The sequence below is a fragment of the Trachypithecus francoisi genome, unplaced genomic scaffold (assembly GCF_009764315.1).
Source record: "Trachypithecus francoisi isolate TF-2019V2 unplaced genomic scaffold, Tfra_2.0 Lachesis_group2, whole genome shotgun sequence".
NCBI classification, from domain to species: domain Eukaryota; kingdom Metazoa; phylum Chordata; class Mammalia; order Primates; family Cercopithecidae; genus Trachypithecus; species Trachypithecus francoisi.
The window spans coordinates 17,857,291-17,876,962 of record NW_022681465.1 but is presented as its reverse complement, the minus strand read 5'-3'; the positions used below and the strand labels follow the sequence as shown (position 1 = coordinate 17,876,962).

General features: G+C 34.4%; 1 long non-coding RNA gene across 1 annotated transcript in view; it reads right to left on the bottom strand.

Moving 5' to 3' along the window:
- Positions 1 to 60: 60 nt before the first annotated feature.
- LOC117064397 overlaps positions 61 to 19,672 on the bottom strand; it is a 34,884-nt gene continuing 15,272 nt past the window's right edge. The window contains exons 2-4 of the long non-coding RNA XR_004429435.1: positions 12,923 to 13,047; positions 481 to 566; positions 61 to 101 (exon numbers count right to left, since the gene is read on the bottom strand). This is a non-coding gene — a long non-coding RNA (uncharacterized LOC117064397). The remainder of the gene's footprint in view (positions 102 to 480; positions 567 to 12,922; positions 13,048 to 19,672) is intronic.

Sequence of the window (19,672 nt, the reverse complement as noted above, 5' to 3'; positions counted from 1 at the left end):
GAGGCTGAGGCAGGAGAATGGCGTAAACCCGGGAGGCGGAGCTTGCAGTGAGCTGAGATCCGGCCACTGCACTCCAGTCCAGGCGACAGACGAGACTCCGTCTCAAAAAAAAAAAAAAAAAGAAAAAAATTACAGCATTATAAACTGAATACAAAATTAAAGTTCTATGAAAAATTCAACCATTTTCTGAAAACATTTTCTGAAACATCAACCATTTTCTACTCTTTTAATATTTGAAATGTATCTGGTGTGCTAAGAACTTATTACTATTATTGAATATGAAGCCATTTAGAGAGTAGCGATTGATTTTAATCAATAATGAGGTAAGATAGAAAAGAATGTGGAAGGCTCAGTAACGAGCAGGATAGATGCCTAGAGGTAGAGTGCTACAACAGTTACCAACCAGCCATCAGCTTGAATGATAGATAACCTTAGTGTAAGCATCATAACAGGAGATAGGTGCCAATGAAAACATTTTACCTTGTTGTTATATTAGTTTGGCCCATACTTGCTGAGCTGAAGCGCCAACAAGTTCTCTTCCAGGATGTAAACGTCTTTGGTCTAGGCTGCAAAAATGGAAAAACAGAAGGGTTCTGATTCTTTCATTGTTTGAAATTGTTGCAATAGGAACAATATTAAGAAGTATTAGCTTAAAACCCAGAAAAACATTATCTCCTAAAAAATATACATGTAGCAACTCCCCGTTTCCACAATTGAAGTGACATCTAAAATAGGTCACTTTTTGCATACCTGTTAAATTTGGTTCATGTTATTCATCTATTAGTGATGTTTGTTTCATCTTATGTCAATTTTGTTAGTTTTTATATTTCTATTAAACAAAAATCAATTTGACATAGATCATCAAATTCATTGGAAATTCCACTATGGTATTTTAAATCTCTATTTCATCTCTAGTCCTATGCTTTTTTTTTTTTTTTTTGATGTTGTTTACTTCCTTTTTAAGCGTTTCATGTATGTATTAAAGGAACTTTTCTGTTGTTTGATGGTGTGTGTGTATGTGTGTGTGCACGTGTGTGTGTGTGTTTCACGTAATTCTTCATTTCTGAAAATTCTGGACCATTTTATATTTGAATATGGACAATGTGTCTTTCTATTTTTTCTCTCTTCTGCACCTTCTTTTGGTCTTCTGTTAGAGCTTCTCATTCTGTTCTCCAGGTCCTGTGACTTCTATTTTTGTATCTGGCTCTATTCTGGAACAATTCCTCATATCTATCTATAATCCCTTATAGAAAGCAAAGAAATTTTTTTTTTACTTTTACTTTGTTGCATAATTGTATTCTTTTTTCATGAGTATTATTTACTTACTTATTCTTTTAAGAATTTTTGTTATATTTATTTTGAAATCTGCTTCCAAAAGTGTCCCACCAACTCTATTTCAACTTGTATGTACATTTTTTCTTTGTTAGGTTTAAGAATATCTCTTAGTTTTAGATTTTCTTACCTGCTATTTATTTATTTATTCTTTTTAAAAATTTTATTTTACTTTATTTTAAGTTCTGGGATATATGTGTAGGATGTGAAGGTTTGTTACATAGGTAAATGTCTTGTTTTTAATTCTTCTTTGTGAGTTAATTTTATACAGTTCTTAGATTTATCCAGTTCCTCCTATGCATCCCTTGGGGAGTAGAAGGCTCTTGATGTAGTAACTCCACAACTGTTGTGATCTTTCCTGGTTTCTACAGAAAGAAACAATTCTAAACAAGGTCCGAGGTGAAAATCCTACTTCTGGAGTCTCACATCACAAGATTGGAGTGAATGTAGGCAAAGTAAACCCTAAGTTTGTGCATGAACCAGTCTTATGATTCCAGTATGACATGGGTGAGTCAGAGATAGCAGCTCACTTCCAGCTCAGACCCTCAGCCAACCATTGTAAGTATCCAGATCTTTTCAAGCAGAGAGTTCAAGTAAAGCAAGATCTGGGCTGCAACTCCAATCCCATGCTGGCATTGAAACAGGAAGCCTCACAGCCAGGGTGCATTCCCCTGTGTGTCATGTGCTCCCCATGGAAAGTGTATGATTTTTTTTGTTTCACTGCCAATAAAAGCAAAATAACATTGCTTTAATCATTTATTTTATACTAATCTCAAGTAGCTACTATTTATCTAAAGGATTTTACTGTGCATTGTACTTTGTCGCCCTTTAAAAGCCATTATTTGTTATAACTTGCCACAGTGATTATTATGACATCTTCTAAATGACATCATATGATTGACAGATTCGACATTAAAAACTACAGAAATATTTAATTTTATTTAGCTTATTCAGGCCTTTTCAAAAAACCTGTGGCTAATTCTAAGTTCCCAAATTAAAGGTTAGCTGGAAGACAATTCATAGAATAACTTGACTTCATTTTGTTTACATGTTGTCTTTCTTTTGCTCACTAATGCCAATAATTCTTGTAATTTTGGTACTATTATTCTCTAGCTCTAGGATGATGCAATGAAGCCTTTGTTACCATGGGGGAGATATTTCATTTTATTTGTTATGCTTACATTTGTCAAATAATTCCCCAAATAAATACACATCTTTCTAGTCTCTGTCCTTTCAAAATTTCAGGATAACATTTCAGAAGAAAATTTATTTTGTTATACTGGGTCTAATAATAATGTAAGAGGAGAGAAAACCTAGTAATATTTAAGAGCGTGGGTGTTTCACTTACAGAAGATTTTCCATTTTGAAACATCTCTTACTAAACATTTAATCTATCACTTAAAAATAGAAAAATTAAACTTCATGGTTAGTTTCATGTATGTGTGTGTTTCATGTCATTCTGCATTTATGAAAATTCTGGACCATTTTATATTTAAAAATGGACAATTTGTCTTTTTATTTTCTCCCTTCTGCACCTACTTTTAGTCCTTAATTATTATTATTATGCAAAGTCACATATATTATTATGCAAAGTTTTATGAAGTTCAAGAAAACCTTTGAATGTTTAAATTTGTTTTAAATTATTCTTGAAGAATTAGAAATTATCTTGACTTTCATAAACTAAAATCCTTACAGGATTGTTTTAAAAGCTCAAATATTTTAGTTAGATTAAACTTAGCAAATTTAACCTCCAAAGCATTGTGTTTTGATTCAGTTATTTCATGACAGTTGGTTGGAGAGAGAGAGACAGTGTGTGTGTGTGTGTGTGTGTGTGTGTGTGTGTGTGTGTATGCCTGTGTTGGTGTGTGTGTGTGTATGTTCATGTGTATGTACTACTAGAAAATACTTTCTTACTCTTTTTCCAAATGTATAAAATTGAATTTATTTGCTTGGCTCCACATTCAAAAGCTTATAGTAATAAAAGACTAAAATATGTTATTATAGATATTGCTTAAATATAATTTTATCAAATTACATAATAATTATATAGATATGCTAGGGTGATGGGGAAAGAATTGTATTTAATTAGCACAGCAATAGGAAGAATATATATGTTAACTACAACCATAAAGTCTATTTAAAAATAAACTAACATGTATGTATTTAGAAAATATATTTTGGAATCAATTTTATTTTATCTAGCTAATGTACATGACACCAAACATTGAAATGACATATGCTCCTCTGGAATGAACTCGGATTTTTTTGGTCTCACTCCTTATGCTAATCCATATGCTATAATATATATAAATCAACCCGTGGCCAAAACTCTGTTGTCAGGATTTAAATATCCTATTTATATCAGGTTAAAAATAGCTAACAAAGAGTATCTTTAAAATGGACCCAGCAATAAAACAATTACCCAAGATAAACAGCCTGAAATAGAGAAAAACGGTACAGATTTCTCACATTCACATGTAAAATTACAATATGCATTTAAGAGATGAAATGGTATTGTTTTGCATGAAAGCATTATATATAAAGATAGAACATAATGGACTATTACGTCACAAGGGTTTTTGTTTTTGTTTTTGTCTTTTTTAGTATCACACAGTTCTATTCCATATTTATCATTTGGTTCTATTTTTAGTCCCCAATTCTTACTGTCAAAATCAGACCTTCTTAAATTAAACATTAAAATACATCATATCAACCACGTACCACACAATTCCCCATATGGCGCTGTCCTCACATTCCACACACTACTCTCTCGACTTTTGCACGCATTCTGTTGCTATGGCCAAGAGTGAGTAAATTTAGCCTATGTGAAAATAAAGAACGCTTATCACCAGACACATGCATCCCACCCAACTAAGAGGTTTCCTTCCTTTTTCCATCTCAAAGACAAATTTACAGAAGAAATTCTCCATCCCCTTGAATCTGCAACCAGAAAATCTGATAGCAAGTTTACAACTAAAATTCTCCCAACCATCATAACAGTAAATTCTGTTGAGGAAGAGGATTTTCATTCAATTAACCGTGTTTGATTGAACGCCTAGTATATGTCATGCACTATGGTAGGCACAAAGAATACAATTATGAACAAAATAGACACAGTCCCTGCTCTCAAAACACTTTTACTATATGTGTGATAGAAGATATTAAGTCACAGTGATAGTATTATAATTAGATGACACACTAGTTGGCTGGCTGCCATAACAAAGTGCCACAAATTTAGTGGCTTAAACAAAGAAATTAATCACCTCAGTGTTCTGGAGGCAAAGATTCTGAGATCAAAGTATCAACACAGTTGCTTCCTTTTGTTGGCTATGAGGAAAAATCTGTTCCTTGCCTCTATCCTAGCGTCTTATGGTTTTCCGGAAATCTTTGGCACTCTTCGGCTTGTAAACTCGTCAATCTCACCTCTGCCTTCATGTCCACATGGCAGAGAGAGAGAGAGAGAGAGAGAGTTCAAATTTCCACTTTTTATAAGGACACTGGCCATTTTGGTTCATAGGTCCACCCTACTGTAGTATGACCTCATCTTAACTAATTAAATCTGAAATAACCCCATTTTCACATAAGGTCACATTCTGAGGTCATAGGGATTAGAACTTCAACAGACGACTTCAGCATGGGGGAAGAGGACACAATGTAACCTCTTATAGATAATAAGTGCTTTTAAAGGAAAGACCACCGTTTTACTACAGTCTAACAACATTCTGCAACCTGGAGCAGGGAGTGAGGGCTGAATATTGGTGAGGGATAGTTTACCTAACAGTATGACTTGATCAAGAAAATAGAAAAAGAGAAATTGAACATAGATGTAGAAAGAGGGAAAAAGGTCACCTTAGACGCTCTCAAGTTTCCAGGTTATTTTGTTTCCATTGTGTTCAAAACTAGGGGAAGCTAACCCATGGAAACATTGAATGGGCCTATCACTTTCTCTTCTACTGCACTTGAGATAAATGCCTATAAATGATTATAGCATAGACAACACCTAGGAACAGAAAACCTTCTTTCAATCATGAGTCCCATCCAGAGACTAGAGAGACTAGACTCAATAGAGAGATAAAAAACAGAAATATATAAGAAAAAAATTCAATAATGGGACCAAAATATGTAGAACTTCAGTATGTACAGTTAAATTCATACCACATGCCACAGTGTCACAGAAAAGGATTAGGAGCGATAAATCCAGAGAACAATGTGAATGTTACAAGATAAAAATCGGCGAAATAATTGCAAGGTAAATACTGTATGATAAGTAGATACAGGAAGGCGAATATGGAGTAATTTTGTAAATATATGCTAAAATAAAATATGGGACAAGGACAGTAGCGAGAACAGAGAAGAGACCAATTTTAGAGATACCAGTGCATAGTAACACTTTCTGATAAGGTCTAAAGTGTATTTACCTCAGATTTTGGTATCTATTGACCTTAAAAGGCAGCCCCTGGAAATTAATATGGAAAGTCTTGTCAGAAAGAAATGCTAGCAAATGTTTAATAGTTGACTTTCTGGGAAAAAATTGGTGTATATGAACAATATATGTATAGATATAGATATACAAACCTAAGTCCATTATAAATTTAACTGACATAAAGGATATGCGGCATATAATTTGCAAATAAGACATACATTACTCTTTATTGCATATTTCTTATGGTGAATTTATTCACACAAAATAGTCTCATTTATTTTTTGCTAAATTCTTATATAGTCAACCTAGTTTTGCAATTAATAAATGAGCATAATTCCAACTGAATGTTGGTTAATATGAATGTTAACTTACTAATGAGTAAGATGACATTGAAACAATAGAGATACATGTTGAAACTTCACTCATTCATCAAGGACCGGAATGACTGATTTGCCGATTGGATACTAGTATTTAGGTACCAGAATATTTTCACCGTGTGTGCTATTCACAGTGTAACAGCTATAGACGCAAGATACTTTTAAGTTTAATCAATATTATTATAGTTTATCCATTACCTTCTACAGTCTATACATCTAAAAAATATGAGGCTCTGACAATATCTGCAATGTATAAACTTCCACCATGGCTGATTTCAAGCTACCAATCTGACATCATTGAATGCAAATTTGAGAAGAGATGCACAGAAGTACCACATCATATGACACTTTTACCATTAAGATATAATAGATATAACCTCAAGAACTTAGACAATAGTAAAATCATTTAAAAGTGATGAGCGCTGAATATTTACCGCTGTTGTTTTAAAATGAATTGTCAGATTTTATAACTTAATTTTGTAGAATGATGCTATTTAACAATTGGCTCCAAAATTACTGCAGATTTTACAATCAGCCCTCAAACCAGCTCCAGCACTCCACTGAAACGAACTCACCCTGAAAGTGAAGAGATTTTAGTCATCTAAATTTGGTTCAAGAGTAAGAGAGAAGTTTCTGGCAAAGATAATGTCTGCCACTCCAGTTAACATCGGGACACACCACTGGGTATTTTAGGATGAGGGGACTACAATAATAGAGTAAAAACTGAGTCATCACGTTAAAATAAGAAAGGCATTTGGTTATTAAAAGTTTAAGTCCAAAAATGAACCAGGAGTGAGAAACGTAGAGGTTTCAGTGTTTCTCTAAGGCAAATACCTAGACTGAGTGAGGATCAGAAGAGTTAATAAAACTCATTAAAACCCCCAAGAAAGCAGTGAGACAGCCATTACTCAAAAGAGTTTATTGAATTTTGAGAACAACCAATTCCAGGTGGCACCTGAAGCTGACATCCGAAAAACTACTCTTGTTAATGTCACCAGTGACCTTGAAATTGCCACCTAGAGTTAACAAATTTAGTCTTCAGCTGACTTACCAGTATTTGACATTGATGTCTATTTCCTTCTTCTTGTCTCATCTCATGCCCTGTCCTTGATGGTACCACTGATTTTTTCTTATCTGTTTTACTTGTAGCTACCTGGCACTTCTCCCATGCACCATTATTGACACATTTCAATGCCAGAGTTCCCCAGGGATCCATAACCAGCTTTTTCCCCTTCTCACATCACATAGAACAATGGTTATCAACCAGGGAAACTTTACCCTGAGGAGACCCTTGGCAATATCTAAAGGCATCTTTTGTCGTCACAGCTTGGAAAGAACTACTGACTTCTAGTGGGCAGAAACCAGGGGTGCTGCTAATCATCTCACAGTGCACAGCAGAAGTCCCCACAACAAAGATTTATCCACCCCAATGTCAACAATGACACAGTCTCCTCTTCCACGGGTACAGTAATAACTCTCAAATCTGTATCTCTGAGCCAGAACTAGGCTTGAAATCTGCCTCTCTCTCGGCCCATTGTACTTTTCAGTTTTGAGTCTCACAAGCAGCTCTCATGAAACATGTCTAAGAAAAAATTAATCATCTCTTTCCCAAATCTACTCCTCTCCCTGTGGGCTCTAATTTTGCCATTGACACTAAAAATGGAACTGAGATTTAACCTAGTCTACTCCACTTGTTTTCCCCTTCAGGTCTCATCGGTCTCTAAGTCCTGAAGCTTCTGTCTCCAACGCCTCTCTCCAAGTGCTTCCTTTGCCTCAATACTGATGTTTATCGTATCATATTAAAAGCCTCTTAACTGATTATCCTGTTTCCAGATTTAGCTTCCTTTAAGCCAGGCTCCTACAATGCATTCATTGAGATCTTTCTAAAGTAAAAATCTGAATATGGTCTTCCCTTTATAAAAACTGTGATCGGTTCTAACTTTTCAAGGTTTATCCCTTTAGGAGGGATGCAAACATTTCATGATGGTAGCAGCTAACTCTATAATGCTGATCCTCAATGCCATGATAAATTCCAGCTTTGCTGAAAAATACCATATTTTGAGAACAGCATTTCCTCTGTGCCGCCATACATTTGCTCATGATTTCATCTTACCCATTATTCTGCAAATTCCCATTTGCCTAGCTAGTATTCATTCATCCATCACAACCCAATTGAAATACCACCTGCTTTCTAATAGAATGCAATTTTTTAAATGATAATATCCATTTTAATAAGAACATGAGAAAAAAGGCATTCTCGTGTAATATTGGTAGGTTTATAAACTCCAACAACCATTTGAAAAAGAATTTTTCCTCTTTCTTTTCTGGCAATTTTAAACATTTATTTTATGTTAAAATGTTAATATTTTTATTTTTTGGCAATTTTAAACCAGAATATATTTGCAAAGGTGCTTTTTGCAACATTATTTTCTAAGACATAAAAATGGAGATAACCGAATGACTTTAAAATATGTAAATTAACTTCATGGAACATCTTACAGGCATTTTTAAAATAAGGTAGATTCATATATATTGATCTGAAAGTGAACCCTATATTGCTGGTGGTGAAGATAGAACAGTATGTTATTACAATATGTCAGTGGAAGAAAAGATTATTATTCGCTTATTTTAAATAAGCTTTTTATATTGAAATAATTTTAAATTTATAGAAAATTTACAAAGACAGTACAGAAGATTTGTAAATACTCCCTCATCTATTTTCTCCCATTGTTAATATCTTACATTTCCACAATAGATTTCACTAAACTATAAAAAAAAATGGATAGATTACTATTAATCAAACTCCAAACTTTATACAGTTTGCATCTGTTTTTTCACTAATATCCTCTTTCTGCTTCAAGATCTAATCTAGGGTACCACATTATATATCGTTTTTTCATTGTTGGCTTTACACCCTTCTGTATTATTTGTATTTTTTCCAGTGTGCATATATAGTTCTAGCAGTGTTAATCAAAGGCTCAAGTGTTACTTCCTGGAATTCTTCCCTATCTGAGTTGAATGCTCCTCCTCAGTTCCCAGGGAATCTTGAGCATCCTTCCAAGATTACATGTATTACATCCTGTTATAAACATTCATTTTGTTTTCTGTCTTTAAAACTAGTTTTAATTAGGCAACCCTGAAATAAGACAGCTCTCAGAATTATTAGCTTGTTTCTTCATGTCATTATACTCCTGGAGCCAATATGCAAGTATATTAATAAAAAAAAACACAATAAACTAAAGAAATAAATAAATATCAAACATTGTAATAACAGACCCAAGGGATAAAGCTACATAAAATATTTTTACCTACATCTTTATACATGGTAATGAAATTGGTGAGCACTGAGAGGAAAGATACAAATCTCACCAGCAGAAACTTAGAACCAGCTAAAAAAATTTTCATTTAAAATTAATTGGGTCCTTAAATGATTTCATAATGACATCTTAATGTCAGATAGGGCATCAGTAAAATCTGATTGTGGGGTCTGATAGCTAGAGATAACATAGGTATAGCGTGCAAATAATGCTTATTACTTTTCAGTGGGTGACAAACATTAACACTGATCTTTGAGAGGTTTTGTAGATAATTCTAAATTGTTCTTTCAAAGAACCCTTTAGGGATGATTTTATTGATTAGAGATTTTAAAAAATCCTTCCCGAACAGTACGCATCTGACCACTGAAGGAATTTCCAATTCCCCAAGGGATATAATGGCCTCTGCTTTTAGAACTTTGATACATTTTATAAAATACATTTCAACTAGGTCTTCTGTTTTAGCGCAAAATATTCCTAATCTATTGTAAACATTGCTTGGAGTAACCAGATTAGTAGTAAAAAGGAGGTAAGAGAGATGAAAAGTTGGTGGACTTTGATGAGAGCAACACTTTCAGCCATAACAACAAAAGTAATAAAAATTTCAAAGTAGCTACAGTTTCATTCCCTTTAAAATTAAAGAGAATCTCTTGTAGCAAGTGAGTACAAACAGCCACCTCTGCTTCCACAATTTGAAAGCGGTAGATTATGAAACAATGCAAGGAAATTCTTTTTAAGGTTTGATGTGGCGTATGAGTCATCACGTAATTGAAGAAAATTGGTAAATATTCCTCAAAGTCAAGGTCTCAGAAGAAGGAAGTTAGTCATAAGATCAAAAGAATTGAGCATGAATACCACCTTTAGGTAAATATTTAGAAACTTCCATAATACACACTCTCCTCAGCATAGTACCGCTGTAATATAAATAGTGTAAATGCTTCAAAGTCTATGCAGACCCTCTAACCAACCCAAACAAGGCAAAATCATCCAATTTATAAAGATATCCTCAGGTAGAGTTTATAAGCAAGGTGGAATTTTTATTGGTTGCATAAAATAGTTGTTTAAAGCAATAGCATAAAATAAGGAAACCCAGCAATTTATCAGAAGCCAAATAAACACCTTAGTATGGATGACCCAAGGCATATTCCCATATTATAGTGCCAAACCTGGTCCACCTTTTGTTCATCTTAGTATATAACACTAATGAGAGAATTCTTTTTAAACAAACTGATGAAAATTATTTATCAATAAACCTAGTCCCTAGCCTATATTATCTGTAAAGCTCTTGGCAACATACAAGTCAATATGTAGATACATATATGCATGTGTGTGTGTGTGTGTGTGTGTATATATATATATATATTATATGGACATAGAGACTAAGAGATTAGGTTTGATAAAATAAACCAAAATATTAATGACTAGAGCAGTGAGACCTTGGTTGATTTTTCTTTTCTTGATATTGCTTATCTGTAAATCCAAAATTTTCTACTCTAATTATTACTTTTGTAATAAGGAAAATGGCATTAAAATTGTTTTTACAAACACAGCTTCCACTATTATATACACACATAAAAACTGAGTATGGGGACATTATGGATATGTCAAAAAATGAACATTATCTAGTAACTAGAGTCTTCATTTTAACATTTATAGATAATACACAATCCCTTCGAGTTCTATGTAAGTTTAAATGTACCAGTTTCCACTTTTACATTTTCTAATGCCTCGAGGAGATGATGACAAAGTCCATTCATAGGATAAAATAAAAAGGAAACAGCTCACAGTCTACTCTTGAAGGCACTATGCTAGGCATTTGTTTGTAATAATACCACATAAGATAGGCTTTATAATTCCAATTTTGCAGATGAGAAAAAATGCCTTGAGGAATTAATGTTTTATACTTCCAGAGTCAGAAATTAAGAGTCCCGATTTAATTCTAAGTCTTCTCATGGTATCGAAGAGTCTCTACACAGCACACACTAGTATAGCCTGAGTAGCAACTAATATGACCCATTATAAGAAGGGTACTTTGGTTCTTACCCATTTCATTCCATGATTTGTGGACAGTCCAAAAAGCTTCATGATTTCTGAAAATCCTCGGCCACTCTCCTCATTATAACAAGGAGTTGACTCACCTTCTCATGTCATTACTGGCTTCAAATGCCTCTTTGATCTAATTGCTGAATGACTTTAGTTTATGGATTGTACACATGCTGTCCTTGTTTTATAGCTCATCCAATCACAAATAGAAGAACATCTTTTTTATCTCTCTCAATTGCTTTCACTAAGGTATTTGTATATGGTAGAGAGATTAATTAAATTCTTAGAAAGTCAAAGTGATGTTAGAGTCCAGTACTGCAAATGACTTTGTTCTAAGTGATAGGTGTCCCACTTCCTACAGGTCTGCAGCAGGCTGAATAATGACCCAAGAAAGAGTCTGCCCTAAGTCCAGAAATCTGTGAATATGGTAATGCCTTACATGGGAAAAGAGACTTTACAAATGTGATTAGCTTAAGGATCTTGAGACAGGGAGGTCATCCTGAATTATCTGAGTTGGTCCAGTGTTATCACAAAAGTCCTTAAAAGAGGGAGGCAGGAGCATGTGTGACCTGTTTATAGTGGAGCTTGAGTCTGTTGATGTATTGATGTATTTTACTAAGTATTTTTGAATTTTCAAATTGTTAGATACACGAGTTTCTAAACTTTAGACACCTATCTAATCCACTAGCTATAACACAGATTGCCTTTAGGCATATTAATTCACCTGATGGATTCCAGTTATTTGGAGACTTTCTGTGATATGTAAAAAAGAGAGTGACTGTGACTTTTTAGTCACATGAGGAAAAGTAAGAAGTATAGCTTAATTAGCTGCTTTGTCTGATATATCAAACTGACAAGTTGTCTTTAAAACTCTTAACTTTTTGCTACCATGCAGATCAATAAAGGGTGGAATAAAACTCAGTAAAGAGGAATTATTAAGGTATAATTAAGCCAAATTTGAAAGAAGAAACAAATTTAAAAAATTTTTAAAAATCGCTTTTTTATTTTATAGAAAACTATATCAAATTCACTGTTGGTTGCTATGTAAAAATAAATTTTGATATAACTTATATTTGCATCTCCATTTAAAAAGAGGACTAAGGAGAATAAATCATGAATGAGCTATTTACTGAGCAAAAGCCTATGTATCTTTCTATTAGGAATCACACACATTTACCATTCTATCTGATGGCTGGAGTTGCACATTTAGGAGTTGACTCCACCTTAGCAAAGCCTTCTATACCTTATCCAAACAGTCTTTTTTCTTACTTGCCTGGTGCTCCTTTAAAACAAATTTTCTTGGCCATTTTAAAAACAAGAAACAAACAAACAAAAACATGTAAATAGAGTATTTAATTACTAAGAAGAGAATTAAGGCAACTTTGTCATAGGTCCCTTAAACTTCCTCCTTCCTTGGCAAAATGTCAACTTACCTGGTTCTATTTAACCCATCAAAAGTGTGTCAAGAATTTTGAAGGACCTGAGATTTCACCCCATGTGCAATGTAACAAGTTTGTGTGCCACAGTTTCATGGAGGCTGAACAAAGATACAAGACTCCTGAGACAGAAACAAAGGTCTTTATTACTCAGAGCACAGCAGGAAGCATGAGTCTCATGGTTGTGTAGGTTCCTCTTGCTCTCCAAGTCCCATAGGGGTGACAGAGAGGCACCCAAGAGGATGCTGTACATGTACTGGGTTTGCATCCCAGCCAGTGACCCTCAAGCTTAGGAGGAGATATTACCTCTACCTTCCAATGTTGTTTGCTATATAAACATCCTTGAAAAAAAAAAAAAATAGCCCAAAACAAAGATTGCCGGTGTCTCTGCTCACAAGACACGCAGAATTGTGAGAAACCCATGGAGAATTATCTCCCAACAAGTGTTAGGCTGGACTTAGTTCCAAAGAGCTGATATTTGCCTACTCTTAACCTCAAAAAACTTGATAGAGTAAAGGGAAAGAGTATTCTCTGTAGCAGGTGAAATTATTTCAAAGTAATTTATTGGACTTCCAATTACATGTGGCATTCATTGTATTAGGACTGTATCAAGCAAATCACCTGTTTAAAAAAACAGTTCATTCGTAACTACTCCACCTTACAAATATTAAGAGTAATGCTCTCAGGAATATGTCTTAATCTGTTTGGACCATTAAAAAAATGCATAATTTATCTTTCACAGCTCTGGAGACTGGGAAAAACCACACAACAAATAGCAACTTTATTCAAGCAACAAATAGCATGGTGAATATAATTGTACCTCACATCTCAACACTAATATTGAATGTATATGGCCTAAATGCTCCACCTAAAAGATACAGAATGGGCCAGGTGTGGTGGCTTATGCCTGTAATCCCAGCACTTTGAGAGGCCTAGGCAGATGGATCACCTGAGGTTAGGAGTTTCAGACCAGCCTGGCCAACATGGTGAAACCCCGTCTCTACTAAAAATACAAAAATTAACCAGATGCAGTGGCACGCACTTGTACTAAAAATACGAAAATTAGCTGGGCGTGGTGGCACATGCCTGTAACCCCAGCTACTCAGAGGACTGAGGCAGGAGAATTGCTTGAACCCGGGAGGCGGAGGTAGCAGTGAGCCAAGACTGCACCACTGCACTACAGCCTGGGTGACAGAGCAAGACTCTGTTTCAAAAAAAAAAAAAAAAAAAAAATACAGAATGGCAGAATGGATACTAGACCCATGAAATGAGATAGACAGCAACACAATAATAGTAACAGACTTAAAAAAATAATAATACTCCACTGATAGCACTAGGCAAGTCATCAAGAAAGAAAGTCAACAAAGAAACAATGGACTTAAACTATACCCTAGAACAAATGGATTAACAGATATTTACAGAACATTCTACCCAACATTCTATGCAGAATATACAGTCTATTCAACAACACATAGAGTGTTCTCCAAGATAGACCATATGATAGGCCACAAAACGTGTCTCAACACATTTAAGAAAACTGAAATTACATCAAGTACTTGCTCAGACCACAATGGAATAAAATTGGAAATCAACTCCAAAAGGAACCCTCAAAACCATGCAAATACATGTAAATAAAACAAGCTGCTCCTGAATGATCGTTGCCTCAACAATAAAATCAAAATGGTGTGAAAGGAAAATATCTTTGGCCTGAAAATCGCTAAGAAAAGCTCAAGCTAGAAATTGCTCAGGACAAACCTGCCTCCCATTCTATTCAAAGTCACACCTCTGCTCACTGAGATAGATGCATATCTGATTTGCCTCCTTTGGAAAGGGCAATCAGACACTCAAATGAATGTAACTTTTTGTATATCACCTATCTGTGACATGGGAGCACCCTCCCTGCTTAGAGTCTGCCTGTCTTTGCTTCAAGTTGTCCTGCCTTTCCAAACAAAACAGATGTACTTCTTACATATATTGATTGATGTTTCATGTCTCCTTAAATGTATAAAACCAAGCTGTGCCCTGACTACCTTGGACACATGTTGTCAGGACCTCCCGAGGCTGTGTCATGGGAACGTCCTCAACCTTGGAGACCTGTTTCAAATTTTCTGGGTTCACAATGGAAATTTAAAAATTCCTTGAAGTGAATGATAATAGTGACCCAACCTATCAAAACCTCTGGGATACAGCAAAGGTCATGCTAAGAGGAAAGTTGATAGCGTTAAATGCCTACATCAAAAAGTCTGAAAAGCACAAATCTAAGCTCACACCTCAGTGAACTAGAGAAACAAGAAAAAAACAAACCCAAACCCAGCAGAAAAAAAAGAAATACCCAAGACCAGGGCAAAACTAAGTGAAACTGAAGCCAAAATAAAAAAGAGGAATGAAACAAAAAACCAGTTTTTTAATAAAGATAAAATTGATAGACCATTAGCAAGATCAACCAAAAAATGAAGAGAGAAGATCCAAATAAGCTCAATTCGAAACAAAATGGAGATATTACAAATAATACCACAGAAATACAAAAGATCATTCAAAGCTACTATGAATATCATTATAGACATAAACTAGAAGACCTAGAGGAGATGAATAAATTCCTAGAAAGATACAACTGTACTAGATTAAACCAGGAAGAAATATAAACTCTGAGCAGACCAATAACAATCAGTGAGATTGAAATGGTCATAAAGAAAATTGCCAACAAAAAAAAAGTCCAGAACCAGATGGATTCACAGCTGAATTCTCTCAGACATTCAAAGAAGAACTGGTACCAATCTTATCAACATTCTTCCAAAAGACAGAGAAAGAGGGAATCCTCTTGAAATCATTCCATGAAGCCAGTATCACTCTCATACCAAAACCAGAACAGGACATAACAAAAATAAATAAATAAATAAACTACAGATCAATATCCCTGATGAATGTAGATGCAAAAATCCTCAACAAAATACTAGTGAACCGAGGCTGACAGTGTATCATAGAGAGGATCCACTATGATCAAGTGGGTTTCACACCAGGGATGCAGGGATGGTTTAACATCTGCAAGTCAATAAATGTGATATACCATATAAACAGAATTAAAAACAAAAATCCTACAATCATGTCAGTACACACAGAAAAAGCATTTGTCAAAATCCAGTATTCCCTTTTGATTAAACTCTCAGAAAAATCAGCATAGAAAGGATATAACTTAGGGAAATAAAAGCCATCTATGACAAACCCACAGCCAACATTATACTGAATGGAGGAAAGTTGAAAACATTCCCTTTGGAAACTGGAACAAAAGAATGATGCCCTTCTCATCACTTCTGTTCAACATAGTACTGGAAGTCCTAGTCGGAGCACTCAGACAAGAGAAAGAAGGAAAGGACATCCAAATTGGTAATGAGGAAGTCAAATTGTCACTGTTCACTGATGACACTATTGTATAACTAGAAAACCCTAAAGACTCATCTAAAAAGCTCCTGGAACTGGTAAACGAATCCAGCAAAGTCTCAGGATAAAATATTTGTGTACACAAATTAGTAGCTCTGCTGTACACCAACAGTGACCAAGCTGAGAATCAAATCAACAACTCAACCCCTTTAACAACAGCTAAAATTAAAAACTAAAATACTTAGGAATATACTTAATCAAGGAGGTGAAAGATCGCTACAAGAAAAACTAAAAAATACTGCTGAAAGAAATCACAGATGACACAAACAAATGGAAACTCATCTCATGCTCACTCATGGGTAGAACCAATATTGTGAAAATGACCACACCGCCCAAAGAAATCTACAAATGCAATGCAATTCCCATCAAAATATCACCACCATTCTTCACAGAACTAGAAAAAAACAATCCTGAAATTCATATGGAACCAAAAAAAAGCCTGCAGAGCCAAAGCAAGACTAAGCAAAAAGAATGAATCTGGAAGCATTACATTACCCAAATTTAAAGTATACAATAAGGCCATAGTCACCCAAACAGCGTGGTACTGGCTTAAAAATATGCACATAGACCAATGAAACAGAATAGAGAATCCAGAAATAAACCCAAATACTTTTAGTCAACTGATCTTCAACAAAGCAAACAAAACATAAAATGGGGAAAGGACACCCTATTCCACAAATGGTGCTGGGATAATTGGTGAGCCATATACAGAAGAACGAAACTGGATCCTTATCTTTCACCTTATACAAAAATCAACTCATGATGGATCAAAGACTTAAATATAGGACTTGAAACCATAAAAATTGTAGAAGATGACATTGGAAAAACCCTTCTAAACCTTAGCTTAGACAACGATTTTAAGACCAAGAATCTAAAAACAAATGTAAAACCAAATAAACAGACAGGACTTCATTAAACTAAAAAAGCTTCTGCACAGCAAAAGAAATAATCAGCAGAGTAAACAGACAACCCATGAAGTGGAGGAAAATCTTTGCAATCTATATATTCAACAAAGGAGCAATATCCAGAATTTACAAGGAATTCGAATAAATCAGCAAGAAAAAAATCTATCAAAAAGCGGTCAAAGGACATGAATAGACAATTGTCAAAAGAATATATACAAATGGCCAACAAAACATGAAAAAAAATGCTCAGCATCACTAATGATTAGGGAAATGCAAATCAAAGCCACAATGTGATACCACCTCACTCCTATGTGATACCACGTCACTCCTATAAGAACTGCCATAATCAAAAACTCAAAAAATAATAGGTGTTGACATCGATGTGATGAAAAGGGAACACTTTTACACTGTTGGTGGGAATGTAAACTAATACAACCACTATGGAAAATAGTGTGGAGATTCCTTAAAGAATTAAAAGTAGGTCTACCATGTAATCCAGCCATCCCACTACAGGGGATCTACCCAGAGGAACGAAGTCATTATATGAAAAAGATACTTGCACACACTTGTTTATAGCAGCACAATTGCAAAAAAAAAAAAAAAAAAAAAAAAAAATGAAACCAGCCCAACCAACCCAAATGCCTATCAACCAATGAATGGATAAAGAAAATATGTGTATATATATATACACATACACATACACCATGGAATACTACCCAGCCATGAAAAGGAATGAAATCATGACATTCACAGCAACCTGGATGGAACTGGAGACCATTATTTTAAGTGAAGTAACTCAGGAATGGAAAATCAAACTTTGTATGTTCTCACTCATAAGTGGGAGCTAAGCTATGAGGATGCAAAAGCATAAAAATGATACAATAGAATTTGGGGACTCAGGGGAAAGAGTTGGAGTGGGGAGAGGGATAAAAGACGACACACTGGGGTACAGTGTACCCTGCTCAGGTGATGGTGCACCACAATCTCAGAAATCACCACTAAAGAACTTTTTTATGTAACCAAACACCACCTGTTCCCCAAAAACCTACTGAAATAAAAATAAAAACACACACACACACAAAGATGTTAATGCCTTAAACAAAATGATTACTTTCAATAAATTAATGTGTAAATTTTTCAAAAAGATAATAAAAATCATTCCCAAGTTTTACAAAAACAACAACAAAAAAAATGAAATTCTAATTAGAAACAAAGTTCTGAATAAAATCTTATTAAGACCTTTTTGGTTTTCATCTTCAACAAAGAATTAATCAAATACTTCCAGTTTATTTTTTTTTTAAGTAGGAGAATAACACTTTATTAAAACACCACTATATATTTTCTAACTAAAAACCTCAATTTAACAATTAATTAAAATGTAAAAAATAGGGTATTAGGTAAAATTAAAATGAAGACAGAGAAATAACAATAGACAGTAGATTATTTAATATATTAGCTATATAGGCAGATAGATGAGATAGATAGATAGATAGATAGATAGATAGATAGATAGATAGATGAAGATAGACAGATAATAGACAGGTAGATTGCTTTTATTTTTCAGATTTCACACTAATACAAAATATTTATTGAGAACTGACTGATGGCCTATTATTGTACTATGTTCTTGAGGGTGGGGTGAAAGAGGATATTGAGTAAGGAGATACAATTGCTATTAGCAAGGACTCAATTTCTCTATACCAACGACCAAAACCATTTTTATTTTTAAGGCAATGTTTGTAGACAGAAATGAAATGACCAAACTTACCCATAAAAAAAGGATAAAACTGAATTTAATAAAAGATAGATTTGGACAGTTTTGTTTAAATTATGCAAAAATAAACAACTTGACATTTCAAGAAAATATGTGTGTGTTATAGGTGTGTAACACTGTCTATGTTTTTTATATTGGTTGTTATTTTTCCAAATACTAGACTTACAGCTTTTTAATGTTTTTACATCATCCTCTTTCTCTATATGTAAAATAATGGCTAAAAGTACACTAATTATAGATGTAATATATCTTAAAAATCTTGTAAGTACAGATGGAAATAGGAAGCCAATATTGACACTGCTGTGGATAAAGCAGTAGCAGTTCTGGGGCTGCCAGAATCCAGGGCTGTAGTGGGTTGACTTTCACTTTTAAGGTTATACTTTGAAGTTAATATTAATGGGAGTAAGGTAAAGAACAAGAGTCACACTTGACTCTGTAATTAACAGCTCAGAGAAAACGGGAGAAAGAAGGTATAATCTTTCTCTCCACTCAGTGGGAAGTCATTTGTCCTGTATTTCATGCTCTGAACAAAGTGTACAAGCTATCCACAAGTGAGTGGGCATCTCATTCTGCTTTACCTTTAACAGTATCCTCCTTCTTGGTAATGTTACCAGTTTTTTTTTTTTTTTTTTA